Source organism: Antechinus flavipes, chromosome 2 (genome assembly GCF_016432865.1).
Source record: "Antechinus flavipes isolate AdamAnt ecotype Samford, QLD, Australia chromosome 2, AdamAnt_v2, whole genome shotgun sequence".
NCBI lineage: Eukaryota > Metazoa > Chordata > Mammalia > Dasyuromorphia > Dasyuridae > Antechinus > Antechinus flavipes.
This window is the reverse complement of record NC_067399.1, coordinates 490,115,984-490,131,926: the sequence shown is the minus strand read 5'-3', so window position 1 is coordinate 490,131,926 and position 15,943 is coordinate 490,115,984. Positions and strand designations below refer to the sequence as shown.

The following is a 15,943-nucleotide window of genomic DNA, read 5'->3' as shown; positions in this document are numbered from 1 at the left end:
GAAGATTATTAATACAGAACCAAGTAACCAATCAATCAATCTACAAGTACTTAATCAGTGCCTAACATGCCAGAAACTAAGATAGGCACTGTGGTTGCAAACACAAAGAATGAAATAATCTCTATTCTCAGAAACTTATTTTAATGAGGGAAAAAGTACATATATACCATAAAAATTAAGTGAATAAATACACATGTAGACAAAGTAGTTAAATAGATGGTAGCTTTAGAAGGCAAGAACGAACATCTGAAACATCTGGGGAAAGGATGGTGTTTGAGTTGTCTATAGAAACAAAAGAGCAACTTGTTGAGATAGAGGTAGGGATGGAGTACATTTCAGGCATGAGGGACAAACAGTACAAAAGCAGACACTAAAGATGGAGAATTGTGTGGGAGGAACAAAGGGAGGCAAGGTGGGAGATAATGTTTCTCTTTCAAAGATGAATCAAGAATAGATGATGTAGGAGTTTAAAAACTAAGCTAAAAGGTCTATGTTCTGTGCTGGAGCTAACAAGAAGCTACTGGAGTTTACTCAGTTGAGGAGTCACATGGTCAGATTTTAAGGAAAATTGCTTTGGCAGCTGTATGTAGGTTGTGCCAGAGCAGTGAGGGATGTGAGGCAGGGAGACTAATTAGAAGGCTGTTGCAATAATTTAGGTGAGAGGTGATGAGGGCCTGAACTAAGGTGGGAGCTGTGTGAATAGGGACAAGGGGTTGAATGTGAGAGATGTTTCAAAGCTGGAAAAGGCAAGATTTGGCAGTTGATTGGTCGGTAGAATGAAGGAGAGTGAGAAGTTGGGGATAATGCCAGGGTTACAACCAGAAAACTGTAAAGATGGTGATGTCTTCCACAGAAAAATAGGCATGCTTGGAAAAGGAAAGGATTTGGGAAAAAAACCCAGCTGAGTCTGGAACATGTTGAGGTTAAGTCATCTCAGGGATACTCAATAGGAAATGTCAAATAAGCATCTGATAATGCAGCACAAGAGAAAGACAATGGTTACATGGAAAGATATAGGAGTCTGCAGCATAGAGATGATAGTTGAACTCCAGGGAGCTGATGAGACTACAAGGAGAAGGGGGGGGGGGGAAGATTCTAGCATAGAAGCATGCACATCTGGAGAGTTTGGTTAAGAATGGTAGAATCTATCTAAAGTAGAGGAAGCTGGAGCAAAAGGACTTTATGCAAAGATCTCAAATTCCATTATTTTGGGGAATATCCATCAGATCCCATGCATCTGTATGGGCAATCTATTGAGTAAGCCTGTCATTACAGATGTCTTACAAAGGAACTGTGGACCAGGGACAGGGATTGAAAAGGAGGAAGAAAGGAAGTGTCACAACATTTGCAAAATCCTGATGCACTATCAGTGATCTCAATCCAGAATTTGTTGTCAAAGTCCATATATTTTAACACCAGTCATTTCTTGTTGATGCTACATGAATATTATTCATGGAACACTATGATCTAAAGAAAATTACAACTTTTCTTAAAGAGCCACAGAAAAATACAGTATGTGTAGCATTTTCCTAATATTAACTTTTTCACATATAATAGTAAAAAATACATCTGTAAGATAAAGAAAGGAAAACCAGGAAAACAATGTACACAATAATTATAATAGTGTTTAGTGAGAAGAGAGGAAAATAAAAGGGAAAGTGAATACTATAAACTGTGAAATAAGTTGTATCTGAAGAAGAGATGAGAAAATTCAACTCCGAAATTTGTTTACAAAGATGGAGGACTATGAAAGTGCAATAGTACAGATAATTCTTGCTTTATGTTAAGTCACTCATGCTGTAGACATCTACATAAAAACTTTTTATATAATCCAGATTTGCCCACAGATGGAAGAAGGAAGAGACAGGAGGAAGGGGCCAGCACATGTAGGGGCTTAGGTCAGAGAAGTAAGAGCAAGAGGAGGGATACATGGGGCTTTTGCTTAACTGAGATGAAGTACACATAGGGCAGACATGTGAGGACCCAAAAGAGACACAGAAAGGAGAATATGAATAACATGCAAGGCCTGGTAATAGACACATGCTACTTGAGTAAAGATGGAAGCCACACAGGCAAGAAGCACTTGAGAAGGGTGAAACATTTGAAAACTAGAAGTGATGGGCCTTCTGGAATTGGTGCCAAAATGACAGAGTCAAAAAAGAATTTTTACAAATTTCTTTGATAAAAGCCTCATTTCAGAAGAGAATTCTGGAAAGATGGTGGAATAAAGCAGGAAATTACACAACTTTCATAAATTCCCTCACAAACAATACAAAATAATGTCTCAAAGTGAATTATGCATGGCAGAAATAATTAAAAATTGGGGTAAAAAAGCTGTCCACTTAAAAAACCTTGGGAGGACCTTAGGAAAGACCTGATCTCCCAGCTGTGGCGGCTCAGTCTCAGGGAGAATACTGCCAAATTAAGAAATTATTAAGAAATTACAAAGCCTGAGAGCAGTTGCTTCAGGTGGTACTCAGTGTCACATAATTTTGCTTCTCAAACAATGTGGGGTTTGGCTCAACTGATCAACTGATCAGGAGAAGACTGCAGAATCCAAGTGTGCTGACCTGATGCAGTACTAGACAGTGAAGGTGGAGAGAAGTAAGCACATACTGTGAATGTAGTCACAAAGAGTAAGGACAGGGACTCTGATGGCTGTAGACAATTGCAGAGTATATGGTTTTGGTGCTAAGGTCTTGAAACTGTAGGAGAAACAACATGGAACAAGAGCATTTGTAATGAGAGCATTGGAGGAGATCTTGATTGTGGCTCAGAGGCAGAGAGGAATACCTTAAGTCAAGCCCCCAGAAAGAGCTCAGAAAACAATAGCACACACACAAAAAATCTAAAACCTGAGATATTATCCTTCTCACATTAGGATTAACATTTAACTTTAACACAAAGTTAATAGAGAAGAAATAAGCCACTAAAAAATAATAATGAGTAAATAAAAGAGAAAGAACCTGACCATAGATAATTACTATGTTGATTAAAAAAAAAGATCGGGGCTCAAACTCAAAAGAAGATAGTAAAGTTAAAATAGCTATTTCTATCTCAAAGGGAAAAAAAAACAAAATGGTAACAAGTCCAAAAGGAATTTTTGGAAGAGCTTAAAAAGGAAGTTAAAAATCAAAAAAGAATAATGCAGAACACATCAAGAAAATTATGAAAAGAAAGTCAATTGAAAAATGAGATTTAAAAACTTACAGAAGAAAATAACTCCTTAAGAATTAGAACTGGGCAAGGGGAAGCAATATCTTCACAAAACACCAAGAAATAATAAAAATCAAAAGAATGAAAAAATAGAAGAAAATGTATTGCATTTCATTAGAAAAAGAATTAACTAGGAGAAAAGATCAAGGAGAGACAATATAAGAATTGTTGCACTATCTCAAAGATGTAATACAAAAAAAAGGTTAGACTCTATACTTCAAGAGATAATTAAGGAAAATTGCCTTGAAATTTTAGAAGAGGTTAAAAAAAGAAACAGAAAAATCCACATATCACTTCCCAAAAGAAACCCCAGGATGAAAATTCCCAGGAACACCATAGCTAAGTTTTAAAACTCCCAAGTCAAGGAAAAAATATTACAACCAACTAAGAAAAAACTAATATAAAAACTATGGAGCTACAGTTAGGATAACACAAAGTTTGGCAGTTTCCTCAATAAAAGACTGAAGGTTGGGGAACAAACAATATATTTTGGAAAGCAAAGAAGTTGGGCTTGCAACCAGAAATAATTTACCCAGCAAAGCTGTGTATCATTCTGACTGGGAAAAAAAATTAATGAACTAAAGGATTTTAAGACATTTATGAAGAAAAGAATAGAACTGAAAAAAATTTGACTTACTAGACCAGGGGAGGGGAATGTCCAGTCCATGGGGCATAGAAGGTCCACAAAATCATTTGCTTAGGCTACTGTAGGCAATGAGGAGTTGAAAGCTAGTTACAACAACTTCCCACTGCTTGAGTTCTATAAGTTGAAAACTTTGTATGGGCCACAAATGATGCTATAAATATCCAAATAGCCATTGGAAGAAAAAAAAGGTTTCCCACTCCCAAACTAGATTGTGGAGAAACATAAAAAAGTGAACATTAAAGACTAATTAAAAAGGAGTTCATAAGGTTAAAATATTTACTTCTTATATAGCAAAATAGTATCGGTAATTCTTAAGATTATCATTACTTACTAGTTTGAGGGTTTGAGCTGAGGAAGATGGAATGATCCTAAAAAAATAAAGCTGATTGGAAGAAGAGAAATGGAAGAATTATCTCAAACAAATGAGGTGTGAATGCTACAGTGCTTCAGTTGGAGGCATCAACAGATGAGGACTGGTAGTGTTAGGATCTTATTCTCAAAAGAAGTGAATTAAAGAGGAAATAATATCCACTTAAAGAGTATAAAAGTCTTAATTTACAAAGAAATATGAAGGCAAGGGGATGGGATAAGGGAGGGACTTTTAGAAGAGTGTGCAGATCAAGAAATAAGAGGGTAAGGGGGGAAGGTAAGAAGAGGAGTCTTAGAAGGGGTATAGATTAGGGAAACAAGTGATTAGAAGTCAATTGGCCATCTAAGGAAGGGCAGAGCAAAAAGAGTGAAAAGGATAAACAGTGAGGAAAAAAAGGACAAGAAGAAATTCATAACCAGTAATTATGACTTTGAATGTGAATAGGAGGAACTCACCCATAAAACAGAAACAGCAAAATGGATTAAAAATCAGAATTCAATATGCTCCTTATGAGAAACACATTCAAAATTAGAGCTATACACAAAAATTATTATGATTCTGTTGATGCAATAAAAAGCAGTAATAACCATGCACTCAGACAAATAAAGCTAAAATAAATTTAATTAAAAGAGATAAAAGGTGAAACTACATTATGATAAAAGGTACTATTTTATCATAATGAAATTTTATCAATATTAAATGAAATCATATTAATATCAAACAAATATGTGCCAAATGCATCCAGATTTTTAAAGGAAAAGCTAAATAAATTATAGGTGGAAATGAGAACAAAACTATAATAGTGAGGGTATTCAATCTTTTCCTCTCAGAACTAGATAACTCTACCATTTTGGGGAACCAAGATTGGTTCCCAGAGTAAAAGTCACTCCCCCCATACTCACCTCCAAAGAACCATAAAATAGTCCCCTAAAACAAATCCTGGAACAGTTGAACTAGCAAAAAGATGGGATGAAACAATCTTTTAGCCCAAGAAACTTGGAAGAGCTACAAGAAAGGTTTACCTTAGGTAAAAGGGAGAACAGTCTAAGATAGGAAGTATCCTTGCAAGCCAATAGCAAGCCCCAATTCAACCAACCAGTGAAAGATCTTGAACCCCAGTGAGGTGGAGCAGTCAAACATGAACACTCCTTCTCCTTGCCTCAGCACAGCCAGGGGAACAGGTACATTCCAGGTCTGAGAACTGCCATATGCTTCAGCTTAGCCCCAGGCAAACAGGCAGTGTCCTTTGGCCAGAACTCCAAGTGCTTCTGTATAGCCCTGGGGAAACATGCAGGACACCTCCCATATCACACCCACCTACCCACCCACCCAATGCAGCACCAGACATGATAATCCCCTGTGAGCCCCAAGGCAACATCACTACAACACCAGGTAAACAGCCACAGCCTACAGTCCCTGGCACAAGAAGTCTGATACAATGCCCCCTCCACTCTGGGAACACAGCTCAAATTTAAAAGAAAGGAAAAATGCCCAAGGAAATTAGCAAAAAACAACAACAACAAAAGAAATCTGGACACAGAAAGTTATTATGGTATTAGGAAGACCAAGACACCTACTCAGAAGAGAACACCAAAACACTGATGGACAATCACCCCTCCCCCCCAAAAAATTGGGAAGTGGTCTCAAGATCAGAAAGAACTCATAGAAGAGCTCAAAAAGAAGCTTAAAATTCATAGAAGAAGTAGAAGAAAAATGGAAAGAGAAATGACAGTGATACAAGAGAATTATGGGGGGAAAGTGTCAATAACTTAGGGAAAAAAACAAACTGCTTAAAAAAAGAACTGGCCAAATAGAAAAGGAGATACAAAAATCCACTGAACAAAAAACCTCTTTTTAAAAAACCTCCACCAAATGGTAAAGGAAGTACAAAAGCTAATTGAGAAAAACAATTACTTAAAAGTTAGAATTGAGCAAATGGAAGCTAATGACTATGAGATATCAAGAATAAGACATTTAAAAAAATGAAAAAATAGAAGAAAATGCAAAATATCTCATAGCAAAAACAAATGACCTGGAAAAAATAGATCTAGGAGAGATAATATTAGAATCGTTGGATTATCTGAAAGCTATAAACAAAAGGAGGACCTACCTGGATAGCATCTTTCAAAAAATGATCAAGGAAAATTCTCTGATCCTGGAACCAGAGGACAAAATAGGCATTGAAAGAATCTTCAGGAAATAGATCCCAAAATAAAAACTCCAAGGAACATTACAGTCAAATTACAGAACTATCGGGTCAAGGAAAAGTAGCCAGAAAGAAAGAATTCAAATATCAAGGAGTTACAATCAGAATTATATAGGTTAAATCCTGCTAAGGCAGTTGTAACAGTAAGGAACATGCTATACTGGAAGACAAAGGAGCTAGAATCAAAATCAAGAATCAAGTACCTGATAAAATTAAGCATAATACTTCAATTCTTCAAAAATGTTTTATTTCTGTATTTTGTTTTTACAACACAAAACTTTCTTATTAAAGCTTTTTATTTTCAAAAGATATGCATGGATAATTTTTCAACATTAACTCTTGTGTTCCAAAATTTTCCCCTTCTTATCTGCTGTGAATCAGGGACTACACTAAAGACTAGAGATTCGAAAAAAGGCAGAGGGCCATCCCTATTTGTTTTTGGTTTTTTCCCCACTTACTAGTACTTTTTCCCAATTACATGTAAAGACAGTTTTCAACATTCAGTTTTTTTTAAAATTCTGAGTTCCAAATTTCTTTCTTCCTCCCTCCCTTACTTCTCCCTTCCCTAAAACAGCAAGTGATCTGATGTAGATTACAAATGTATACTCACTTGAAGCATATTTCCCTATTAGTCATGTTGTGAAAAAATAATCATAAGAAAAAGGAAAAACCACAAGAAAGAAAAAACAAAAAAAGTAAAAATAATATGCTTCGATCTGCATTGTCTCTATAGTTCTTTCTCGGGATGCTGATGACATTTCCTATCCTAAATCTCTTGGAATTGTCTTAGATCACTATACTGAAGAGAAACTTAAGTCTACCATAGTTGATCATCACACAATCTAGCTCCCTCAGAGTCTCCAGCCAGCAGAAAGGTGGAATATGGAATGAATCTGACTCTGCCTCCGAGAGTGGGCTTGTGGGTTAGTGGGCTTCCTCTTTTGTAGGCTTAAGAGCTCCTCCTTATATATAGTCCTGCAATAGTCTCATCAACAATTTCTCATCTCAAGGAATCCAATGATTCCTGCTGGTTTTCAAGTCCTGCAACAGTCTCATTCTCAGCCATGCTCTTTCAGTGTCAGATATTTCTTAGGTCTTCTCCTTTGTTTTGAGGTTTTTCTCCTTTTCGGTCTCTCTCCAGGTGCTCACTGCCACCCATCTGTTTCCTTCTCCATCTGTTTCCTTCTCCACCTGTAGGAATACAAGCAAACCATCTCTTCCAGGCAGTGAACCTATCTAGTCCCTTCTATTTACCACTTTTGGGATTTTTCCTCATTACCAGGCAATTATATTGAAGCTATTTGCACTGGACACTGCCCTGTTGGTTTAAAAGGCCTGTATTCTCCCCAGTTGTAATCCCTTTCTGCCACCTGATTGCTTTTCTGTTTGTTGATCACATCAGAGTGCTCATCTTCTAAAGACTCTCTGGGTGTAAACTCAGCTGCCATCATGCCCCACCTCTCTTTTGTATGATATTTTGGGGCTGGGTCCTGCCTCTCATTTCTCTGGGTCAATCTACATTCTGAGGCCCAGTGGAAGCCTCAGTTGCATTTTGGACATGGGATTTTGGGTTTTATTCTCTCACTCTGTCCTTTCACTCTATCTCCATATCTATACTGGGCTCTCAGATGTCTAATTTTTCCACACTGAAAGCATCAACTTTCTCTAGAGTTTCTCTAGAAGTCCCTTGCCAAGAGGGACCCTGTCTTCCCATGTTCATCATAGTTTGGGTATAATAAGCACTTGTGCCCACTGTGGCACAATGTCTTATGATCTCCTCTAAAGGAGCATCTGTGTGTGATCCCCATATAATTCTTCTGCAAACCTCATTGGCATTTTCCTTAGCCAGTTGTCTTATCATAATTTTTGTAGCTGCATTTTCTCCATTAGTTCTTGTGACAGCTGTTTGCAAACATCCCACAAAATCTGCAAAGTGTTCATTAGGACCTTGCTCTAGTTTTGTGAAGGCTTCCCCTCAATCTTTTTGTCCAGGGAGGGAACTCCAAGCTTTTGTTGCATCAGTGGCGATCTGTTCATAAGCTGTTGTAGGGTAATTAATCTGTTCTGAATTTTCTGCATATTGACCTTCACTTGCTAGTTGGTCAAAGATGACTTATGTATTAACCCCTGTTTGCCTATTGCGTTTGGAAATAATTCATGATACTCCAAAAGCCACAACAAGTTTTGTCCAGGTTCTAAACATTCCTTGCTATGGATTTCCAATCACTAGGGGTTAGGATTTCATAAGTCAAACTATCTAGCAACATTTTAACATAAGATGATGTAGCCCCATAAAGAGTGCAACCTTTTTCCAAATCCTTAATTTTTTCCAGATCAAAAGGAGTGTATCTTCTCCTTTTTTAACCTGAAAAGTCAAGCTTTTCAATCACAGGGTATGCATTTATTTTTAAATCAGATATATCCTGTCCTTCATTTTTTGCCTTAACAAATGCCTTTTGTAATCCTGTGGCTACTAAATAGGTGGTTCTGAATGTGTTACTGCTTCTCTCCCTCTTTCTTTTCCCTCCATCCATGAAGGGTTGAGGGAAGTAGGTCAGAGGATGGGAATACACCTGCTGTGAAGTGCCATACTTAAAATTGTACTTAACTCCATTCTTATCTAATTCTTCATCCTTTTCACTTAGTTTATTTGTTACCTCCCCCTTCTGCTCTTTCTCCTTTTTCCTTATTTTATAACTTATATAATTTCCTAAAGCCAGTTGTATTAAATTATATGTATTAAGTATGTCTTTGGAAATTGAGTCAAGTCCATTTTTATTGTAGAATTGACAAAGTTGCTCTCCTACTAATTTTCACTTCTCTAGATCCAGTTCTTTTCCCAAAGAGAATCAAGGAGATGTGTACTGTACAATTTCTAAAAGTTCAGTGATCCGTTTCCAAATTATAATCAAACCTTGGCTTTTCATAACCCTGACAATGCTCTCTACACATTTTCTTTGAACTGGAAAAGCAGGCTGTTTTCTAAACATCTGTCCCATTTTAGCTGAAATTCGACTTTAGCTTTTTAACAAAGTTTCCTTGTTGTACTCATCCTAATTTCTGGGTCGAGGAGACTTTTTCCACTGGATCAGGATTGTGTCTGTCCCATATTCAGGCGCCAAAATGTAATGTTCTTCTCTAAAGTATAATGTTCTCTGGAAGCAGGCTGCTCCCAGAAGCCCCCCAAGAAACCTGCTTCCAGAGAACATTATACTTTAGAGAAGAATATTACAGAAAAGGAAAATCACAAATTCTGGAGGAGAGGTGGAAAATAGGGTAGTGCAAAATAACATTATTTTATTGGTGGAGTTGTGAACTGATCCACCCATTCTGAAGAACAATTTGAAATTCTATCCAGAGAGCTACAAAATTATGTTTACTAGATCTATATCCCAAAAGAAGAAAAGGAAAAAAAAATACATACAAAAAATATTTACAGCAGCTCTTTTTGGTGGCAAATAATTGGAAATTGAAGAAATTGAAGAAATTCATCAATATAAGCATCAAGAGATGATCATGAAAAAGTTGTGATATATGATTATGGTAGAATATTATTGTACTACAAGAAATAATGAGTAAGATGGTTTCAGAAAAAAAAAAAAACAAACCTTGGAAGACTTATACGAATTCATGCATATATGAACAGAATGTGGACAGAATGAGAACACGGTAGAGTGTAATAGCAATATTATAAGTATAATCAACTGTAAAAGACTTTATTACTCTGATTAAGACAATGATTCAAGACAATTCCAAAGGATGCATGATGAAAAATGCTATCTACCTTCAGAGAGGGAACTGATCAATTCTGAATGAAGACTGAAAAACATTTTTAAACTTTATTTTTCCCTTGTGTTTTCTTTTGTATCATGCAAAAATGAAAATATATTTTACATAAACACATTTAATCAATATCAAATTGTTCACCTTCTTAGGGAGAGGAGAAGAGTCAAAGGGAAAGAATTTAAAACTAAAAGTTTTTTTTTAAAACTAATGTGTAAAACATTTTTGCATGTGATGGGGAAATATTTAATGAAACAAAAATATATTGAAAAAAAGGAAATAAAAGTGTTTTGAAAATGAAAGATATTAGTAAATATTTTTAAAAGACCCTCTTCAAGAACATATAAGACCAGGAAATAATAATCAATTGAAGAATCAGCTATATTGAATTTGGAGAAGAGGAGACTTCTGAGAGACAAGATTGCTCTATTCAACTATTATCACAAGGGAAAGCATAGAGTAATTCTGCCCTGACCCCAGAAAAAGCAACAACAGGTAAAAATGATAGAAAGACAAATGTAAGCTTGGCCTAAGAAAAATCTTTCTAATAATTGGAGTCATACAAAAGTAGAATACTATCTAGGAAGTATCCTTTTCCAAATGTCATCGAGCCAAAACAAAATGTCCATTTTGCAGAATTGGCCCACTTCATGCCCTGGCCCACAAAATTCCTGAGTACAGATTAAAATATAACTAGAAAGAGATTAACAAAAAATATATGACATAGATAATGTTAGTTTGTGGTTTTGTAAATCAAAATATGACTATAGGAATCCATTTATATTTGGGCTTTATTTCACTGGCAAAGAGGGTATCCGTTTTCAATTGTACAATAAAATATACAGTGTGAAAATTCCTTTCCAACTCCGAGGTTCTATAAAAAAGTTGGTCATGTTATGAAACCTTGGGAAAACAAACAATCTGACTCTTGCACTGGTATCCAGAAAATAGGAAGACACAAGGAAAAGACTTCAAGAAACATGGACCATAATCACACAGGATAAGAAGATATGGATTTGTCTATAATCTGCATTGATGGAGAAGGTAGTCATATTCATGAAAGTATTGTTATTAACTAAGGCTTAAATTACTATAATAAGATACTTTATATATTGATAAGCTATCTTATATATTAAGTATTCTCCAACTTCTGCTAGCTATCAGCTGAATTTAAAGTGTAATTGGCCAAGTATAACAGTAACTTCCAGAAAAGGACTGATTTAATAGAGAAATAAACACCATCCTTCAGTATCTTCTATCTACTTAGTAAGAAGAAATGGATTTAAGAAACAAGTTTTTTGGGAAGGGATATTATGATAAGATCTACTGAGAAAACTAAAAAATAAACTAGCAAAACCAAAACAACAAAAGTTTAGCTGAGCATATTATACATCGTAATAAACTCCACATAAATAAAGAATTTAAATGTAAAAAGTCACACCATTAAAAAGTCAGAGGGCATTGGAATCTTATATCAATTCAGTTATGAATGAGAAAAGAATCTGTGATCACACAAAGGAGAGAAAAGATCGTCAAAAATGAAACAGGTAGTCTCAACTACATAATATTGTAAAGGTTTTACACAAATAAAATCAATGCAATTAGAATTATTAGAAAATATACAGATTTTTTTTAGCCATTCTGAAGAACAATTTGATATCAAGCAAGAAATGTTATTTAATCATTCGAATGTCTAATCCAAAGATGCCACTGTTGAGATTCTAAACAAATAACACTGCCATCAATTAGAAAAATCCCTACATACAAAATCACAAAAAAAATCACAGTTTGATTTGTGATAACAAAAAAAAAAAAAAAAAAAAACAGAAACAAGATACATGACCCAAATTAGAAAATGGCTAAACAAATTCTGGCATATGAATATGACAGATTATTGCCATGTTTTATGGAGAAATGAATATGAAAAATCCAGAGAAGTAATGAAAAACTAATATGAAATAATGTAAAGAAAGAACCAAAAGAACAATACACATGACATTAAAGCAATACAGCCAATACTGAGAAGATGTAACAAAACACATGATTAATGTCATTGCCATGTTTTTTTATTCAATCAAAAAAAGACAATTCCTTTTTTTTAGTTAATCATCTATTTTAGAGAATGTTCATTATAAGGAAAGCACCGTTTGGAAGTTTTTGGGAAAGTGTCGACTGTATAAACAAAAAAATGTACCAAGATATATATTAAAAGGTATAGAGAACAACAACCCCCTCTCCCCCACACACACACACACAGAATGAGTGGGATGTTCTCAGAGAAGGATGCTAAGACATATTAATGTTATCCCAGAAAGAAACCAAATGTGCACCTCTCTTGGGAACCTTAGGGTTATCACATTTCTTCCTCGGACTCAAGGCATGATGTTTACAAATGGAAAAGTCTATAATAAAACTCACGTGAGTGCAGACCCACAACTTCTGCAAGTGTTTACATTCTAATCAAGAAAACAAATCGCTTCTCACCAGGAAATTCCAGTGCCGTCAGCATGAAGGTTGCTGTACTGGTGCCAGGAGGACTTGGAGGACGACAGAAGCTTCCCCTTTTTTCCATGCTGGACTCATTCTGTACACCTCCATGACAGGAGGGAGGAAAAGTAGTCTAAGCATATGATGCCACTTTATTTGTTCTCTAGCTGCTTAATGTGTACCCTGAGTACCTAGTATAGGGCTATGGACCTGTGGCCAATCAATATTCAATAAATTTTGGTGATAAGTTATATGACTCCCAAACCAGCCAAACTGAGAAAAATATATTGAGAAAGTGTGGATTCAGACTGCTTTGAATAGCAAGGACTGAGAATCAAGGCTGTTTGGATAGGGATTTTAAAAGTTGATATTAACATATGAGCATAAGAGACATTAACATCTTTTTTTTCCCCTAGCCAACGGGTTTTTGCCTTCTCTCAAAAGCACAGAGTAGTGGTCCACAGAGAGTGGACATAATAAACTCATAGAATGTTGGAAGAGAACTCTGGGGTCATCTTGTTTTCTCTCTCTCCCCTAAAGTGACAATTTCCCTGACCAAAGTAATAAAGATGGTCATTCAACCTCTTCTTCAACAAATGATGAGGAACTCATCATCTCATAAAGGAACTCATTTCATTTTGTGATAACTTTTTAAGAAAGTTCTTCTCTATCTTGAGCTAAAATCTGAGTCCAATGGCCTTTGGGAGCTTTACCAAATATGTAATCCTTCTTTCACTGGGCAATCTTTCAAATAGATGAAGATAGTTGCCATGGACCCTTCACAGATTTTTGTTCCAGATCATATAATGAAATACACAGTTTAGGTTCCATTCTGAAAAACCTGCTGAGCAAAGTTAAAGCTTCCTATTGAGTGCACAGATGATACTAGACACAGAAGAAATCAAATCATAGATCTAAATTCTCTACCTAATCCTGCCACTGATGCAATTAGGGAGGGAGTTTTCCAACAAAATGCTCGGTCCTCCTCTCTTAGAAGGAATACTCCTATTAATTGTTTATGATTGGGTTATTTGAGTAAAGTATGTTGGAAGAGGGATTTTTAAATGTTTGTGACTTTCAAATTCAAATGACTCTATTGTCCCCAAAATCAAGTCATACCCAAGACCTGGCCTTTAAGGCAAGGAGGCATTTCTGTGATGAGAGTCACTTAAAATGTTACTCATCATCCAAAGGTTTTTGGCTAGAAGAGAAAGCAAGCTTTTGCCCATGCTCTTGCTTGTGTCTTCCTCCTCCATTTGAAATTTCTTTTTTCAACCTTGACTGAAACCACAATCCATTAACTTATTCCTTCAGAACATATGGGCACTTGACTTAGCAGGCCTTTAGAAAGGCAAGAAAGAAACAAAGAGAAGACTTGCAACTTTTACTCATACAAATGACCCTAATTTATATTGACAAGCAGTGGGGGAGAGATGAAGGAAGAGCATACAAAACTAAAGGGACTCATCATATTTGTATGAAGCAACTGAAACTCAGCACTGAACAGTTTCCAACAGGAACATAACTTTAAACAGAAAATCAGGCAATCTGCCATGTTCCCAGAGGCAAGGTACTCTTTCCTCTACCTCCCACCCAGGGAAACATAACACATAGGCCTGGACTTGGTCCAGAGTTATTTTACTCAATTCCCCTCCCCAGAATCAAAAAATATGAGTGTTCTTCAATGCCCATCTTGAAAATATGATCTATCACACAATTATCTAATTTGATGTGCATTAAGCCCTGACCAGGATTAGGTGGAGAATTCCTGACAAACAATAGACAGTTGTGAGCTACATAGCCATTCAATTATTTTATCATGTTCAAATCTTTAGCACTCAATACTTAACATTCAATACTTAATTAAAGAAAAAATTGAGCAAGAAGCAATTAATTGAAGCACATTGGATTGGGAATCAGAAAACCAGGGTCCTATTTCCAATTGGGCCACTAACCAGAGATGTGGCTGGCTGAATTAAGTCACTTAATCTTGAGTAAATGATTAGACCTAAGTTTCCTTAAATGTATCATGAGAAAGTAAAATGACCCAGATTAGTGGCATCAAATTCAAATAGAAACAATACACTAAACCATAACCTGTATATTGACTTGGAAAATTATGTTTACATTTTTTAAAAATAATAATTATTCATTAAAATCAAAGAGGAACTACTGTTTAATCTATTTGACCATGGGACAAGTTTGATTTCTCTGGCCTAGATGATCTTTAAGGTTTCTATCAGTTCTAAATTGCTATGCCCCTATGATTGATGTTTACTTTGGGCTTCAGACTGAAGAGCAAAGTATTGGTGCTCCTGACATCCCCAAGTAGTAAGAAAAGGACAACAGACTAGAAAAAAAGAAAGCAAAATATGAATGAAACAATAAATGAAAGAAACAAGGCTGTGCCAAAAACTGCTATGAAATAAGAAGGAATATCAACTGTCTATTTTTTTTCACAGGGTTGTTAACAGGATCCAATGAAATTATGCACATTCAAGTACTTTAAAAGTATAAATAACTATGTAAGATGATTTGAAAAGATGGTTTTGCAAGATGTTATAATAATGGCAATAGTACTCAAAACTAGAATCAAGTAGTCATCTCATAACTAGTCAGACAAATGTCCATTAACAAGCAACAAAGTTGTCTAAGAATTCTGGTGGGGCAGCTAGGTAGCATAGTGGTTAGAGTACCAGCCCTGAAGTCAGAAGGATCTGAGTTCAGATGTGACCTCAGACACTTAACACCTCCTAGCTATGTGACCCTGGGCAAGTCACTTAACATCATTAAAAAAAAAAAAAAAAAGAATTCTGGTCAATGCTCCTCCTGAACTGTCACTTTAAAAGTACAAAAATCACTGGCTATCTCAACCTGGTAACCTACAAAAGTTTCATGGCTTTCTTAGGAAGCTGCAATCTTCTTTGATCCAATATAAGGAAAGAGATGGTAATATATGGCCACATTCCACTGCTCCAAACTAAATAAAGACAGGGAAAGATCTCTGAATAAACCAAAATATCTTAGAAACCTGTGAGCAACCAAAAGAAAGAAAATCCAACATAAAGAACATACACTTGACTCTAAATCAAATAACATAACAAGCAAAATAAGATTAATATTTTATGGATTATAAGTAATAAAAATTAATCTTGAATTATCACATCTAATAGAATAAAAGAATGAAAGTGTCTAGAAGCAGGGTATTGTGGTAGAGAGAGTACACGGTTCAGTT

General features: G+C 35.7%; 1 protein-coding gene across 2 annotated transcripts in view; it reads right to left on the bottom strand.

Annotated features, from left to right (window-relative positions):
* Positions 1 to 15,943, bottom strand: part of FTO (FTO alpha-ketoglutarate dependent dioxygenase) — a 435,871-nt gene that overhangs the window by 203,138 nt on the left and 216,790 nt on the right. The window lies entirely within an intron of this gene.